Consider the following 14634-nt stretch of genomic DNA (forward strand, 5'->3'; position numbering starts at 1 on the left):
AGAGGTCAGCAGCCGATAAGTAAATTTGGAAGATCTCATCTTGACACAATATTAAACTATTGAAGAAAATAGCAGCAGCCAATGCAATTAAAATGAGGAACAGAAGTATTAAATGCATTAAATTATATCCACCCTCCTGACAACCAGTGGAGTATGCGTTGGCCCCAATTACAATAATGCAAAGTTGTAATTTAAATCCAATGCAAGGCCCGGCACACTGACACGACAATGTGTACCGTATCTCAAAATACAGTATGCAATGGCATCCAACCACATATATGATCCCGTCGTATCAAGTGTACCATATAACAATATTTCTGTAAACCATGAAGTAAAACAGTAAAAACTCAAACACACAAATGCAAACTACAGTCTGCACCCTACTTCTAATGCACAGTGCCTTCACTTTGACCGACACAATGAGGGGAAATAGCTAAGAACCAAAGAAAGCGGTCTCTCTCAGCTCAAACTTTATTAAGATGCAGAATTCCCCGTCTAAAGATAATCTCCCAAATTTCTCAAGCACAGATCCTGTGGAAGCCCAAAGTTCCGTCTGCGTTTGGGTGTCTGTCTTATAAAGGTGGGTATTCTTTTCTAGCAAGCCCATCCGTTGCTAAAACTGAGACCCTCTGTATCGGCAATGAACTGAAAGCAGGACCAAACATACTTACACACTTGGGGAAATTTGTACACAGGGCTTTGACGAGAAGACTTCAAATTTGCATCTACACTAAAGCAAGCAGTATTCTACTCTCAAGTGAGTTCTGAATTGCTTTGGGGAATATCCAGCAGCATTAAAGGATAACATGTGAAAACGTATATAATGGACAGAAATGCCTTGAATAGGGGCAAAACGATATTTTACCCAAATTACGTGATTGCCACGAATCCTAGCTGTTCCAGGGCATACAGCTTGAGTAGACTCCAGCTGTGCCCCCAATTGCAGCGGATTGGAACTCGGTACGGGTGTCCCAACATCACGAAGCACATGAAGAACTTAGTCGATTCAAAAGAATGTGCTAATTCAATTTCCTGCACGAGAAATGAACGCTTTTGAAATGAAGCACCAATTAAACATCCCAGCGTGAAACTAATGAATTTTGCATTGATAACCCAAAATTTGAAGTGCCCTTTTGCCTGGCACGCGCGCAGTGCTAAACGTGCCATGTCCTTCAGAAACCTGGAAACGTTTAACCTCCTGGCACTGATGAATCTGTGCGGCACATCCGTAGAGCCAAATCCTCTCTTATCTCCGATTCTGTGAACTCCTGCAATAATGTCATCAACGCTGGATCTCCTGCAGCCCGAAAGCTCCCTTTACCCGGCTCTTGTATATAAAGAGATAAAGTGTGGGTGTTCGTCTAGAATGATTAAGCTAAAAATAAAACCTGTCCCCTTCTCCTGTTCTGTCCCCTGCTGGATCAATGGCACTATGGTGTCCCACTGCCAGTTCACCTGAGACTGCCATGGTGTACCTGATTGATGTACAAAACAGGCTGGGTCAAAAATCCATGAAGATAAACAGACACAAAGCCAAGGCCTTGCTCCATGCTCCTTCGATTTCTCCTCGTTGTTCTAATTAAACAGGGAAATATGGGAATTGAGGTTTTGAAAGGCATATTTACAGGTATGATTACTAGAGGGGTTTCAAGCTTCCTCTTAGCTTTGTGAGTGAAATATTTCCAGAATGAATGTATTACAGGAAGTACGCCATAAAACCAAGCATGCATTACATGATATTGCATATGGCAGTCATGGGTGGAGATTAAGGGGGGTTGGGGCCCCTGCTGTTATGGGAGATTTAGCTATTATGATTAATCAATTAATTTGCTAGGTAGCGAGTATTGCCACAGCTATGTGGCTAGTGAACTCTTAGCCCAGTGATCAAAGTCCGCTTATGACGTCAGTCTTTCCCAGCACTCAGTAACTTACCAGGCATTTGAGAAGAAATGTAGAAAAAAATGTTCAAAATAAAAAGTCAGCTTCACATAAATTCTAAACAATGACCTAACTGACATGACTTGCCAAGCCACTGGCCCAATAACAAGCTAGAGATAACTGCGTGGTAGTGTCACTGATACACCCAGTTAGTTTCTGAAGTGGAACCCAAAGAACAAACCCTAAGATTAAACTGTGACTGCCAGATGTATCCAATAGGCTCACAGAACCAGGGAAAGATGCAGAAATAATTAACCAGGGGGAAAAGGACCTAAATATCACCTTTAAAAAAAATAAAATAATAATAAATAAAAAAATAAACTACTCACAATGGGAAGGTGGACTTGACTTATTACTTGCCTGCAAACATATAAAATACAGAGCACTAGTTGACTAAAGCTAGACCAAGCAGCCAGTGAATGACCTGGTAGACCATGGAAATCTGCTGAAATGAATGACCAAATAATATTTTCAGCTGTGAAGAAAAACCCCCCGTTCAACTGTCGAACAGATCACTGATACTCTCCAGGATGTAGGCATAGATGTATTGAAGACTACCGTAAAGAGAAGTGTACACCAGCACACTTTCAGAGGGTTCGCCTCAAGATGGAAACAACAGGTAAGCCTCAATAACAGAACGTTAGAGTTTGCAAAAAGAGTTTGCCTCATCAGTGAAACATGCTGCCCCTGGAACAGGCTCACTTGTCTTCACTGATGATGTGACTGCTGATAACAGCAACAAGATAAGATGTTTCTGTACCCTTCAGAATTTATCTGCTCAGATCCAACCAAATGCCTCAAAACTCATTTGATGGCTCTTGTGGTTGCTGCAGGACCGTGACCCAAAACACACTGCTAAAACAACAAAGTAGCTTTTGTAGGGTGCAAAAAAGAAAAAAAGAAAAAAAAAAAGTAGAATGACTTTGCCAAGACCAGTCACGCATCCTCAATCCAACTGAACATGCATTCACTTGCTGAAGACAAGACTGAAGGCAAAATGCCCCAGTAACAAAACAGGAACAGAAGATGGCTGCAGTACAGGCCTGGCAGAGCATCAGAGCATCGCGTCTGGTGATGGCTATGGCTTGCAGACTTCAGGCAGTCATTGAATGCAAAGGATTTGAGACAAAGTACTAAACATGATGACTTTATTTCATATTATGTTAATTTGCCCCATTACTTTTTCTTCCCTACAATGGGGGGGACTCCATTGTATAAAAAGGGCTGTAATTCATGCACAGATCACCCAGTATTGATGTAAATACCCTCGAATTCAAGCGGACAGTCTGCATTTTAACCTCATATTCATTCAAAACCAATATTCTGGGAGCACAGAAACAAAAAAAAAATATGTCACTGTCCCAATAGTTTTGCATTTAACTGTACATGATACATAGCATGACACTGTGGCACGTAGTGAAATCCAGGTGTATTAGCTCTGGGGGTTCATATGTGTGTGTGCACATGAGTGTGTGTGTGTGTGTGTATTTGCATATGCGTCTGTGTGGAGCCTGCTGTTCTTCCTTTCTCCCTGTCTTATCACATCCCTCCACCAGACCCCAATCACAATAAACCCGTGCAGGGAGCATAAAAAAAAGAATAACCCTGAATGCACAGTAAATGAAGCACTGAGCCAGTTCAATTTTGGCCAATAAAATAAAGCCCCTGTCAGAAACAAATGAGAAAACAAGGGCTGAGTGACAGCGCTGGCCGTGGGGTGAATTCACCCGGCAGTGACTCAATGTCATCGCCTGTTATCAGCTGATATACTCACTCCACGCAGTGGTGCTCGCCATCAAATATTCATAAATGGTTTGATTGGAAAAACAGATGTTGATATTGCCAGATGGAATGGGGGGGTGTGAGTCGGGGGGGGGGGGGGGGGGGGATGGGGGGGGGGCAGAGTCTCTGGACCTCAGAGAGGAGGAGGTTGCTGCCTTTGTGGTTCTGAAATCAGCGGGAAATGTTAACAAGATGTACGCCTTTTGCTTTTCCCTGTCTTTTTTATCATTGGTGTTTTTTTTGTAATACACATGACATTCACGTGGTGTCATGGAGGATTGTTTCAGACGGCTCACCCCTGCATTCCTGCGCATATTGATTTTTCGGGCGAGCGGTCCCGGGCCTGGGCGCGCCGGCGAGAAGAGCCCGCTCTCGAACCCGCGTTTCTCATCACCGCATCGGCAATCTCATTAGCCGCGGCTCTCCTCCTCTCCCCCCGTGTGTGTGTGTGCGTGCGTGTGTGTGTGTGCGCATGCACCCGTCCGTGTGTACATGCAGCTTCTAATAACATTGCGTTCTTGGAACTGGGCAGAGAAAAACGAGAGCGCAAGAGAGACAAGACAGAGAGCAAAAGGGAAAGAGAAAAGCGGAGGAGGAGGAGGAGTAGGCCTAACAGTCGCGCTGGAGGTCAGAAAGGCCAGAAGGGCCCCGGAGCGGGGTCGACGTCGGGAGATACCGACGACGACGGCAGCGGCGTTCAGAAACGGACCACCTGCGCCTCCGCCCACGAGCTCCTCGTCCCCTGAAGGACCGCAGGTGGAGGAGGGCTGGCTATTGTACGGAGGAAGGAGAAGGGCATTTCAAGCAGCCCTTTCAGTGAAAAGGGATATTTACAAACCGCCCGAGAGTTTCAAACGGCGACAGACGTGGACTGGGGCGGCGAGGCTTTCGGCCGTAATTTCACGGGCCGGCCGGAGCCTGGCCTCCGGCCCGCTACTCGAGACGGCCTCCGCCGCCGAACGCGCCGCTCCCCTCTCGGCGAAAGCCCGAAAACCTCGACCTTCAAACATCCCTCATATTTACTCGGCCTCGTTCGACAGCACTGAAGGCTAATGTCTGAAATGGAGGTGAAATGATCTCAGTTTGTGGCAATTCCCCCCCCCCCCCACGATCACTGCTTGCTTCTTTTTATTTCTCCACTTGCGGCAAATTAGAATCGCTGCATTCAAACTTGCAGAAAATTTTGGAGAACCAGGATGTCGACTGCTTATTTACTCCAGAGTTGCACTTCTGTCCCACGACTTATAACCATTTTGAGTTTCCTCCTTTGCTAGTAGCACCATTTTCCCCAAATCCCAGCTGGTCAAGGAGTCCGAATGCCAGTTACAACAATGAAATACAGAAAGGAGGTAAAATTCCATCTAAATTATTAATTAAAATAGAAGGTATAACTGTGATAATGACAAATGGCTTTTCAATATATACTAATGAACTACCTCTTCTGAATGGTATTAAAAACAAAACAAAAAACATTTCTTCAGCTTAGAAGCAAACCGAAAGATTTATTCAGTTTTTCTCCCTTTCCATATACAATCTGCAAGTTCTCCAGCATTCAACTGAGGAGAGGAAGAGGGTTTCGAAACTCAAATAAAACAAAACAAACAACTCGGGGGAAGCTGTGTAGATGGGAGATGGGTAGCCAAGGTTGTCTCTGCAAACCACCCTAACGCTGGTGAATCAGCAAAGATTGAGTTTTTAAAATTTCAAATGAAAGCCCGAAAAACACAGTCATGTTTGTAGCCACCCAAGACTGCTGACGTGAGGACTTACGCCACACACCGTAGGATCAGAAATGAATAGAGAGAAACAATTTCCCGCCTCTTTTAACCCAGAAAGGAGGGGCGTTGTCTCACCCTGATTGGACAAGAGGAAACACAACACGGCTTCTCTCAATGATCAATTAGCAGCCAGTCTCCAAGACACCGATCAACAGCTGATCCACATAGGCCTGCAATCAGCTACTGAGTCAAAGGAATCAAGTTAATGCAAAATTGAGAAGACATCCAAAACTGAGGGAAAATGAAAGGAAACTAAAAGCACTGAAGGAAACTAACCAGCAAGCACCAGAGAATGTGGGTGACTGCTCCTTCCACCCTCCTAGATGCACCCTGCTGTGACAGAGCACGCATCAGCATGTCTATATAAAGGGATCACTTAGTAAATAATTAACCAGTTTCTTACATCCAGTCTTGATATCATTCAATTAGAGGTCAAAAACAAATAAATAACTAAAACATTCCTCTTTGGTCCTTACGTTTCTCCTCCTCAACCTCCTCCCTCTCCTCTTTAATCACTTTGCTGATCCTGATAGCGGTTTAGCTAGCTTGCAATGTATAATTAATGTTAGCATAAATTTGAATGTTTTTAGGCCAAAGATCACTACAACATAGGTTATATTTTAAGTAAACTATCTAGAACCCCTGCCACAATATAATTTCCTGTTTTACTGATATATAAATAGATAAATAAATAAAGTTAGCACTTCAGTAATAGTTATTTTTCCTAATCTGTTTTTCTTCTCCACCCAAGATTCTGGGCCACTGCTGAAGTTTGGGCATTAGCCTGGGCCTCACCAGTCTCTTCAATAATCTGTCCCTTTGCATAGCCCGGCGTTTAACCAAATGTTACACTGAAGAAAAGCGAGGAAGAATGCCTGTGTTCTGTGCAGTAGCACCACACAGCTCAATGGACACCGCGTCTGTTTCACATTTAATTCAAACCTAAAAATAACAAAAGAACGTTTTACATGATAAACAAAAAGGAGCTGACAGACAATAAAACAACCGAATCATAATGTGCATGCGGTCATTCAGAAGTAGCCGATAAGTCTATTTTAAATGTTGTCTGTCAGAGTTTATCTTACAGATGGCCTGGTTGTCGTAGTAATCTGTCGTTCATTGTGTTATTCATACATGCGTTCCTTTGTGTTTTCCAGATCAGATCTGTTCATCTCAGTGAGGTGTGGTAGTGGCAGTCCTGTAACACTGCACCTACATTAGTCCGGGTCAAGCTTCCAGCCTTCAGTCAGGGAATGAATAATGAAACCGATTTTATCTGGCCTCCTTCAAAATTGATAGCCAGGGTGTCGAGCCGCACTGTCCTCTGGCGAACTGCGACGAGGGAGTCATTGGAGTTTAACCCCATGAAAGGGAAGGGGGGGTAGGAGGTGGAGGGGGGGGGGGTTTGCTTTTCTTACGCAGTCTGCCGGTCGGTGGATGTCTCTCCTCCGCTCCTCACCCCGGGCCAAAGCAGCTCGCGTATGCGCCCGGACTCAGCCATTCCCCCACACCCTGCTCAACACGGCTCAGCCAATGAAAAGCCCCGAGCTGGATTTCAAACCCCATCGATCGTCCGTCAGTTGCTGTGGTTTGATGCAACCGATCGGAACGATCGACGTGCAACACGGCTATGTGTGCTGTGTATGTGGCTGTTCATTTCTCGCATTTTGGCAGTGGATGGGTGGCAATTATTTCACCCAAATCTAGCTCACGATGCTTTATCCGGCACTGTTCTGTCTGGGTACATTTAGGTTAATACAAGTCAAAAATAGCTAGACTAACAGCTTAATGCATCTTCAGCCAAAGAATTTTAAAGGGCTCCCTTATAAAAGATAATTCAAGTTTCATAGTGAATTACAATGAGATTCATAACAGAGGATGTTAAGGCAAATACCTATAGCACATTCCATAATATTAATACACATGAGCACGCAGAAATAAGGGCAGCTACATGTATGGAAATGACTGTTACATAAATCCATAACCACGCAGGAGTCTTTCTCCCACACTAATGTCACGGTTTAAATCAATAATGTCCTCATTGGCAGAGGGTCAAAGCTTGTTTAGTGCAAACAAGATGCGTGTTACCCACACAGTGGAGGAAAGAGCATCACAGCAGAAGCAGAATTGACCCATGCTTCCCTATGCAATGAACAATTCATCTTTTGTATGTACTGCACACTGTGTGCATGCTTTACATTCTTAAAGCTGCAGATGTTTATTTTTGGCCCATGTGAATCAATTCTAAAATCCTTGAGAATGGATACTCAAATCTAGACCTTGAATCCAAATCCGGCCCGGATATTGTCTTGCCCAAGGAAATTGACTGAAGAATTAGTGCTCCTTGATTGGCCAGTTTGTCTTCACACCTGACTTCCAGGTAAAGGGAGGGTGGAAAACGAGCGGTTCTTCGAGCGTGAGTAACAGAGAGCTAAAGGAAACATATCCCCACCCAAAATCAGTCAAAGCCACAGTCAAAATAAAATTGCTAACATTCATTTTTTTCTGATCATTTAGTAGACATTCAAAAAAAAAAAAAAAAGCTAAAGATATATCTGGTGGATTAAATCTGTGTTTTTCTTGTTCTAGTAGGCCAAAATATTAGAATACATTCTGTGAAAGGCATGTGGAAAAAAAAAACCGCAGTCAGCAAGTTTACCTCAAGCATACACAAGAATGTGCATATTAAAAAATAAAACCAAAAAAAATATTATACACCTAACCTTTCATGGTTTACAATGCAAACTACATTAAAGATACTAATTAAAAACAAATTCTGTAAACTAACAGGTTTTGTACTACATGTCAAATATGTCTTACATGCTCTTGAAGTAGAAGCGTATTCTATGACACATTTCACATTAATTAAAAATAAATGTTCATTATTTTATATGAACATCTATTTTGGGTTAAGCTTCTCTAGAACACACAGTGCAATTCCATTCCAAGTACAAGTGTCCTGGAATGAAGTGTTTTGGTAAGCTGCTACTGTGTGAGTAATGTATGCATTTATCCACTTAAATTTGATCTGTGAAAATTATACATGCACTTGAATCACTTTAAGAGGACTGATCAGGCTTCATTCCCCACACTTTGACCTTGCTGAAAAATTCTAATGAGTCATTACCTTGCATTACATTATCTTACTTCAACTCAAATCAATCAAATCAATTTCAATCAAACCAAATCAATTTCATTTATTGTTATTAATAATATTTTTTTCTTTTTTTTTTGGAAGAAAAAAAATGGGAAAATTGCTTTTCACTTCAAAGGAAAAAGAGTCAAGCCGTTCGCTGCCAGGTGTTCCACTGAAAGGTAGGGTGTCTCGCGACAGCATTACAAGCGATCTGTTATTTTTGGAAATTAACATTTCACCAAAGGTTGGATCGCACATGAGTGGGCCAGCTGTCAACGTGGCAGGAACCCAATCCGCAGTTTTAGGACAGAGGAGCACAACTGAAAATATAAATGCAAACACAGCACAGTACTGCTTCTGCGCTATAAAAAAATTGCTGTTTTGTCCTTTGGCATCTCACAGTTAAGCTAAGAACTGCAATTATTCTGTTAATAAGGGTCATGTCTCAGTTCAGTCTGTTTAATTGTGATGTGGTGCGCTGGTGTGTTTATATGGCAGAGAGTAGATGCAATATGTTGCTGAAAGCTTGTGAGTACAGGTGATGATATGGTTTGGCTGGAAGTAGGGATTGGGAAAGTATTTTGTAGTAAAACCTATGTTTTATAATAATAATAATAATAATAATAGAATAAGAAGACATCTTGGCAATGCTTAAATAACAGATGCAATGGATTTCCTCTTATGTTACTTTAAAGTAGTAGTAGCAAGTAAAATACTAAAAAAATGCAGCAATGTTGAACATGGGGGAGGAATTTTAACATGCATGGTATAAACTATTTTGTGGATCCAAATGGCTTGTGTGTGACGAGTTTGTTTAACTTGTTGAGGACTTATTTTAGCCATTAAACTATGACAAGAGAAAATTCTGAGTTAGGAAGGAATAAGAAAGGGGGAGATTACACAAGTATTAGACCACAGAAGAGTCTTCTACACTTAAACAAAGATGTGTTGCGCATACCTGTAAGGACATACTTGGGCAGAATGGCCTTTTTCTTGACCTCGTATGGAGGTCGGCCATTTTAAACAGCAGAATGCACACGCGGTGTTTCTTGGCGCTACAGTGCCATTATGCATCTGGGATTCTTCACCGCCACGCACAGATATGGGTTCAGACCGGAGGGGTCTTACAGTGCAGTGGTGAAGCGCAATGATGTACGATCTGCGAATGAGCTATAAATTAACTGACAAAACAGCCAGATAAGCCAAAATACCCACAACAAAGCAGCCCAGCCGCTGCTGTACCGGAGAGACAGCACAGCGTCTGCGGCTTGTGCTTTTGACACAGTGCCGCAGAATGACTACGTACAACAGGACACACTAAATAATACATGGAACTGCCAAAATGGATTGCTTAGCCGCTTCGCACAGAGCAAAAGAATAGCAATAAATGAGAAAATAATTCAATAAATAAATCCTGAAAATAAAATCTGTTAAAAATGTGTGTGCCTGTGCGTGGATGAGACATCACTTCAAAAATAGTATTATTATTAGTAGTAATAGTAGTAGTAGTAGTAGCAGCTGCAGCAGTTGTAGCTGTTGTTGCTGTCATTGTTGTTATTGCTGTGTAAAACAGGAGCATAGCATTTTCCAGTTTTTCAAAGCAATTTACGACCATGTATTTAACTGCACATGGAGTCTAGGAATAAATTCTCCATGTCTGGTTTCCCAAATGTTGTCTGACTCACGACTGACTCAGAAGCAATATTTAGTTTTGTGATTAACAAAACTAAATATTGCTTCGCTAACGCCATCATGATTCCTTACAAAACTGATTATTGGTCCTCACCAATTACCAATGGCCATCATTTTAGTCTAATAAAATATTTTAGCATAACAATGACTGTGTGAGCAGGGGCACCAGCTCACCCGCTAATAAAAGTTAACCGCTGTACTTAAAACAATACAACTCATTTATCATTCTCATAGCCTGGGCCCCGCACACGGTAAGTGCATTTATGAATCACGGCCGCTGCGTAATATTTTATAGAGCACGGTAATCACAGTATGCTGACAGGGAGAAAGCCCCAAAATACATTTTCATGTGAATGATCCATGGACTAAATACCGTGGACACACTGCATAAGCGCATGATTACATGCGTGTACCATGTAAAAGGGGTCTTGAACTTCTTTTATTTTTCTACGTCAATGGGGCTTCGTCTTAAAAAAAAGCTTGTCAGCTGAGCATTTAGGCACTTGAACAGACTACAACCACAATCAATGAGATACTGGACAACCATGTTTGTGTGTAATCAGGACTGAGATAGTTTGGCTCTAATCTCATTCTAGCCAGTCTCCGACTAATTGGACGAAGCAACTGAACCAATGCATGTACGGCAATGGATTAGCTTCTTTTTTTAAATAAACATCAGAAATGACATATTCCTTGTTTGTCCATTTTTCCCTCTTTTTTCCCATTTGCTGTTTTCCTTAAAACACTAAGCAATACCGGTAACTACTACCCCAGCAATATTTTGGGCAGAGGAATAAATCACTGTGTGGAATCGGTGGGAAGGGAGGGCTCAGTGTAACAGCTGTGCTCCGGATGATGAAGCTCGGCTCTCCCGTGATTGGTTGCCTCCGCCTCGGGGCCACAAACACAAATGGAGGGAGTCCTTCATGTTGGAGAGGCAGGACAAACCCAACCGAGGTCCAGAGAGGAGGGCAAACACAACAAAGGAGGACTCCTAGGGATAATGTTGGCGATCGCCAAGGTAAGGTCGAGGTGAGGTCAAAGTCAGGTCAAGGTAAAGTATAAACACTGGATTGAGTCCGAGCCTGTGCCATCGCTGGAAATTGACCTTTTGTCGTCAGACATGGCCCCTATTGCACTACTTCCTGTTATGGTATTTATGGTTTAAAATCATGGTAGCGCTAGTGCTGTATGTTTTCTATTTCTTAGGCCTTTCATGGATGTAATATGTATGTACTTATATATATTTCATAAGTCACTCTGAATTAGTTTCTTATAAATGGATGTAATGACATGAATAAATACTACATTAAACAGATTTCAGAATGAATTTCTTGCAGAGAATTTGTAGATACGAGCCAAATTTCTCATTTCGATGTTAAAACTAAAATTAGTCTTTTTTAAGTTATTGACTGAATTTACCTGATGAAATGAAATGAAGATTGAGGCAGGAAACACTCAAATATTGTATAAATTGATCTCTTTTGGCTAAGTTGAGTTAACCAGCTAGATAGCCCAGTCAGAGCAGCTAGCTAGCTAGACCGGTAAGCAATGACCAACTTCCCCATTCAAAAACCCAAAAATAACTGTTGCCTTTAAACTTTAGAGTCCGTGTCTACAGTTTTTTAAATTTTTTTATTTATTTTTTTTTGTCACAATGCTCATTAGCTAAATACAGTATTGATTCACCTGGATTGGGTGTGGCCCCTCAAACCAAAGCCCGCCATTCCAAGAAAAGGTGTTTTTCCTGACTCAGAGATGTATGTATATGTATATGAAATGTATAGCACGTATCAGAGACCAAGATAAAATCCTGTCTCAATCACATTAACCGAGTGAAAAAATAAAAAATAAAAATCTAAATTACCTTGTAGTTACACATTTGCTCTCATATATATTCTCAATATCCCGGCCAAGGCCTGCTGTTCTAGAATCATGATGCCACAACTTCTTTCACAGCGCCTGCCGTCCAATGTTTCACAGCTGCTTGGATTTGGCTCACCGCGCGTCATATTTCACGCCCTCCATTTCGGTCCCCATCGGCAGTTCAGTTTCCTGCGGTCAGTGCAGTTCGCCATGATCTTAACGCCACGCTCACGTCGTGTCTCCATCTTTCTCCCCATTTATATGTTGCGGGAGATAAGGAGTGATATAGCTCATCGGCCACGCAGTGTGTCATCCCTGCCAATGTGTGTACGCGCCGCGTATAAATATGCATTATATCATATCATATTTCATGCATAAGAACATTTATAATGCAAACGCGTTAAGCCGTTCGCTAGGAAATGCACTGACACCGCCGCCACGCGCCGTGTAGTAAAATTAAAGGAGACTGAAGGTGGGATGCACAGACATTTTATACAGAGAGGCCCCTAACTCATTCCCGCAAAGTGGGAGGACCCCATCGAGCCGCGGTCTCTCCACGCCACCTTCATTCTGCCCGCGGTTCGACACCGGGATACGTCCGTCAGCGCAGAGCAGAAGCCATTTCAAGAGACGGATGATTCCGTTTGACGCGCTCGTCTGACTATCCCTGAGGTCGCCGCATGACTACTCACCACTCGCAAGCCAGGAGTCGATCAACATTTCTTCTTAAAGAGATATTTCACTTTGCTACGACACAAGTCATTTTGTGGGGGCCTGCCCCATTGTATTTGCATAGCGTGAATACCACCAGCTCTCCTGGTTGTCAGGCTTTCAATTCACTCCCATTCATTTTCAGAACCTCATAAAAATAAATTGTTTTACCGCATAATCTAGCTACAGAGGAAAAGAGATTGATAAAAGACAGTACTAACTTCAAAACATCTTTTTTTTTTGCTCATAAGCTGAGTCCAGGTTTAAGTCAGCAATAAACAGAGGAACTATTTTTGCAGCTGATGTTGCTAGTATTCACGCTATGCAAATACAAAGGGGATGGCTCCATAAAATGACTTTCTTTATACAGAGAAGTATCCCTTTAACTGTGAGATGCAGTTAAAACAAAGCTCTGAAATCAGCAAAACCAAATTAATGTCAAACTGTCTTTCTATAGAAAAAATGACAATTGGATTTAATTTAATTGTTTTAAAAATAAAGATTTTGTGTTTTAGGTCCCTGAGTTGAGATCGGATTTTATTTAGTGAGATTACAGTACTTATACTTTGGGAATTTCCTCCCTGTTAAAAGAAGGGGGAAAAGTTTATCCAGTGGATTTGAGTTAATGACAAATGGTGTGTCTCTGAAAATTGCAGTTTAATCCATTTTCCTCATCTGCTGAAGTGGCAAATCGCACAGATAAGCACAGATAAGCATCAAAATGTATGTACCGAACAGACTTGAGGAGCTGTAACTCCATTTAAACAAAGTCAAATTCTTCTGAGAGAACTTAAACGGTATGGGAATAATTAAACTGTGGCTATACGTGCATGCTATGAAAGACTCCCCACAGTTAAAATGGCTGACCCATATGATGGACACACAGGAGGCATGGCATATTAACTTCAGACCTGAAAAAACAAAAATAAAATAAAAGATCAACGCAATCAGTTATGCTACTTTTATTCCATTGGTGGTTGTTTTTTTTTTACCTTACACTCACATATCCTGGAAGCACAATAAATATTTAAATAAAGTTGGTTTTAAAAAAAAGAAAATTGTCCAATTATAACAAACGCTTTAATGGCGGGACAGATATTGAGCACGCGGGTCGGCTCCGGTGGACGTGAAAGACAGCCGGTTTAGTGCGAAGCCTCGCCCGGACCCGGAGAGGCCAGATGAGCCGTCCATAATTCATGCGCTAAGCATGGCACGGCGCGAGCCGGGTGGCAGGTTATCAATATGGCAGGCCGGCTTCCTTGGACGGCGTGGGTGGCATCCCTCGCTCGGTCAGCGGCTGACATATGTTCCGGAAAAGTGGCTTGTTAGGAAGGACGAGCCCTGGCGTGACGAGATGGAGGGCCGCGATGCGGGCGGGGGAAAAATCCGGGGCCGGTTTTTGAGTCGAGGACGCTTCGGGGAACGCGAGAGAGGGGGAAACGCGAGCTTCTGAGAGCGAGGGCAGGTTTGAGCCGTTTCTCGCATGAGAGGGGTGTTACTGCAGGCCACTGTGACTGTCTGGTTTAGCGTCACCCACCCCCCTGCCTCTGTCAAAACACACACACGCACACACCTGTGTCTAAAAACACGCACACAAAAGCACATGCAACCCAAAGTAGTTGCGCATGAACTAACACATCGGCTAAGATTTGTGCACTTTCACCTACACGCTCGCATTTCTTGACGTGCGTCGACTCTACACGTGTCGGAACATATTACATCCCAACTCAT

Source organism: Anguilla anguilla, chromosome 18, assembly GCF_013347855.1.
Source record: "Anguilla anguilla isolate fAngAng1 chromosome 18, fAngAng1.pri, whole genome shotgun sequence".
Lineage (NCBI taxonomy): Eukaryota > Metazoa > Chordata > Actinopteri > Anguilliformes > Anguillidae > Anguilla > Anguilla anguilla.